A 4,262-nucleotide genomic window follows, 5' to 3' on the forward strand; every position below is an offset into this window, starting at 1 on the left:
AGAATTTTACCTAAAATAAATTATACATTTAGTGCCATACCAATCAGCTTACCAAAAAACTAGCTTATAGAGCTAGAAAAAATAGTAACAAAATTCATTTGGAGGAACAAACGGTCCAGAATATCAATGGAATTAATGAAAAGAAATGCTAGGGATGGTGGACTATGTATACCAGATTTTAATCTGTACTATAAAGCAGCAGTCCTCAAGACTACTTGGTACTGGCTGAGGAATAGAGTAGTGGATCAATGGAGTAGATTGGGTACAATAGACTCAGCAGTCAATGATTATAGTATTCATATATATATATATATATATATATATATATATATATATATATATATATACACACACATATACTATATAGTAATATAGATTACTATATCTACTGTTTGATAAACCCAAAGACCCCAGTTTTGGGGAAAAGAACTCACTATTTGACAAAAACTGCTGGGAAAACTCGAATATATTATGATAGAAACTGGACATAGACCATTATTTAACAGCATATACCAAAATCAAATCTAAATGGGTGCATGATCTAGGTATAAAGGCTGATACACTAAGCAATCTGGGAAATAAAGAAATACTTTCACTGTAAGATTTGTGGAGAGGGGAAGTCTTTATGAACAAACAAGAATTAGAGGGCATTATAAAATGCAAAATGGATAATTTTGATTACATTACATTTAAAAGCTTCTGTATAAACAAAGCCAATGTAACCAGGATTAAGAGGGAAGTGGAAAATTGGAAAAGAATTTTTACAGCCTATGTCACTGATAAAGGACTCATTTCTAAAATATACATAGAATTGAGTCAAATATGTAAGAATACAAATCATTCGCCAATTTTAAATGGTAAAAGGATATGAACAGGCAGTTTTCAGAGGAAGAATTATTTTTTTCAAATGCTTTATTAACTTCTGATTTACCTCATTCATTTCTGCCATATTTGAAGTTGTAAATTTTCTCCCTGTTTTTCCCCTACCCACCGCTCCAAAATAGCAGTCTGACAGAATATCCCTTCCTCCAGTCTACTCTCTCCCATATTTTCTCCCATACCCTTTTGACATTCCCAGTGGATCTCTATGCCCTACTGCCTGTATATCCTATTTCCCAATTACATGTAAAATAGGATTAGTAATACTATATATGCCTGTCCTCTGTGGGAGGTTATCTTCTCTGTGTCATTTTTGGGTTCTGCAGCTCCAAAGTCGGTTCAGAATCCCCTTTTTACATGGATTCAGGAAGGTGGAAGACAGAGCAGCGGGGAGGTCCTGCTTCTACTCTGCCATCTTGACTCTGCTCTCCAGAGGAAGAAATTAAAAATATTTATAAACATATGAAAAAATGTTCTAAATCACTATCGATTAGAGAAATGCAAATCAAAACAACTCTGAGGTACCAGGTCTTACCAGTCAGATTAGCTAAGATAACAAAGCAGGAAAATGACAAATGCTGGAGAGGATGTGCACAAATTGGAACACTAATGCATTGCTGGTGGAATTGTGAACTGATCCATCCATTCTGGAAAGCAATCTGGAATTATTCCCAAAGGGCTATAAATAATTTCATACCCTTTGACCCAATAATACCACTTATAGGGTTGCATTCCAAAGAGATCTTAGAAATGGGAAAAAGACCCTTATGTGCAAAAATATTTATTGCAGCTCTTTTTGTGGTAGCAAAGAATTGGAAATTAAGGGTGTGCCCATCAATTGGGGAATGGCTGAACAAGTTGTGGTATATGCATGTTATGGAATACTATTGTGATATAAGAAATGAAGAGCAAATGGACTTCATATTTACTTGGAGAGGCTTAAACGAACTGATGCTCAGCGAGAAGAGTAGAGCCAAGCAAAATTTGTAGAGTATTATAGACACAACGTATGTGTGACGACCAACTTTGATCAACTGGACTCTTCTCAGCAATCCAGAGTCATAAGTCAACCCCAGAAGACTTATGATGGAGAGAAGATGTTTACATCCAGAGAAAGAACTGAGTTTGAACCTAGATTGAAGCAAACTGCTTGTACTTTTTCGTTCTCTTGTTTCATTTTGTTTCCTCTTTCTCATTCTTCATTCCATCTGATACAACCCTTCTTTATAACCTGACTAATGTCTAATGTGAAAGTATTTGCAGATACTATACTTGATTGTATGCCACCATGGGGGGGGAAGGGGAGGAGGAAGAAAATTTGAAACACAAGGAATTGTGGTAATAAATCTTATAAACTAAAAGTAAGCAGATTAATAAAGACTAAAAAAAAGAGGAGGGGGGAAAAAGAAAGAGATGGCGAAACACAAGTGGAAATGTTGGTCTTAGGAATCATTTTTTAGGATTTTTTTTTCACTGCAAGAGTCAAATTGAGCAAATACACAGAGAAGAAATTAGTGAAGTTAAGGGAGTTGATATCAAGGGCCTTTATTCTCTCAATAAAATAGGAAATAAGATTATCTAGCTAGATTGAGGGAAATCACTGGGGGACATTTTAGAGACTAAATAAGATTTGGAGTCATCTGGGAACCCAACAGAAAGTTTTAAAAAGGTATAAATAAAAGGATTGCCATAGGGCAATGCAATTCTACCTTAGATTTACTTATGTAAAATACATTTGCCTTCATATCCTTCAGAATCTGCTAAATAGTGAGTTCTTAATTAATGTTTCTGGAATTGCAATAAATTAAAGTGTTGTGGACCCAAACAATAAAGCTTTGTGTTGTGGAATGCTCTTTGATAAGAAGGTAGAAAATTTAGAAATGTAGAGCTAGAAAGAAATTTAAATACTATCATGGATAATCTTATTTTTTTTTTAGTTGATAAAGAAGTAACTGAGGCACAAAGGTATTAAATAGTTAACCTCAGGGTCAAACAGGCAGTAAGCACTATAGCCAGGACTGAAAGTCAGGCTCACTTATTTATCTCTCAGTTTATCACACTGATTTAAAATGGCATAATGGGAAGAACAGAATGTCAGTGGAACACTGGATTTTAGTGTGTTGCTAAGCACATCATTGACATGATTTGATAACATTTTTTCACATTTATTAACATTTTTCATATTTCTTGAATATGCTTGTTACTAGCATCTCTTAAACTTTACCCTATAAATGTGAAATAAATCACAGGTGATTGCATTCTATTAACATAAATAAATACCTAAGAACTACACATTTTAGAAGTCAGAGTTTTATAAAAGCTTTGACACAAAGGCAGGATGCCCTCTGCTGTGCATACATTTTACCTCCAGGTTAATTATACTCTATCGTACATACCAAATGTTGGTTACCAAAAAGAAAAAAAAACCTTATGAGCAACATTATGCATCAGAAAGTGTTTTATTTTCATGATGTGGAAAATCTACTGGTATTAAATAACCTACAGCAGGAATGCAGTCATTTTGCATTTTTCCATTCTGGATAACTAAGCAAACCTTACTTCCATCATGAGGATATGCAACTAGTCAAAGTACTAAAAATAACCAAAAGTACATGAATTTTTTTAACACCCTAATGTATACATTATAATAAAAGGACAATACTGACTCTGATGGTATAATACAAAAATCACTTTTTCCTTTTCTCTGGAGAAACTAAATGATCCACTATTTGACCATTCTCTGGCAAAAGGAATCCCCAAAGAGCCTCATCAATTTTAATATTCCATAACTCTTCATGAGTAGTTGACTGAAATTTCTCTTAGTCATTTAAAAAGAGATCCCCTTAGAAACAGTTTATCTAAGGGACTGTATGGATATTAGTAACATTAATTGCTTTTTTAAAAGCAATATTAATGAAAGCACAAATTTTGCAGAGAATGGATGAATGGATCAATTGATGGATGCATGAATTAAAAAGTATAAAGCGTTTATTATGTGCCAAGCATTATCTTAAGCATGAAAAATACAAATATATAAAGCAAAATAGTTTCTGCCTTCAAAGAGATTATATCTGAATAAAAAATACACATACAATGCAGTGAAGGTCAGGGAGGGGATTTTGACTGGAGAGAAAAGTCACATATGTAGTCATGAAGTAGAGAGAAAGGAAAATTGAATAACATGTCCTTTCCAGGTTACTGAGCAATCAGTTCAGGGTGGGAACTCTTTTCAGGTGACAGACATATCTAGTTTTCAACTTCCTTCAACTTCACAGCAGGGAGATTGGTTAGAAAGACGTTCCACTTGGCCTGCAAGGAACCCTTGTGCAGGTATCTTTTCCAATAGATCCAGTTTCTGTGTTCCAACTGCAATTCAGGATTAA

This window comes from Petaurus breviceps, unplaced genomic scaffold (genome assembly GCF_028583685.1).
Source record: "Petaurus breviceps papuanus isolate PSGF00001 unplaced genomic scaffold, PetGlider_PUasm1.0 213, whole genome shotgun sequence".
Lineage (NCBI taxonomy): Eukaryota > Metazoa > Chordata > Mammalia > Diprotodontia > Petauridae > Petaurus > Petaurus breviceps.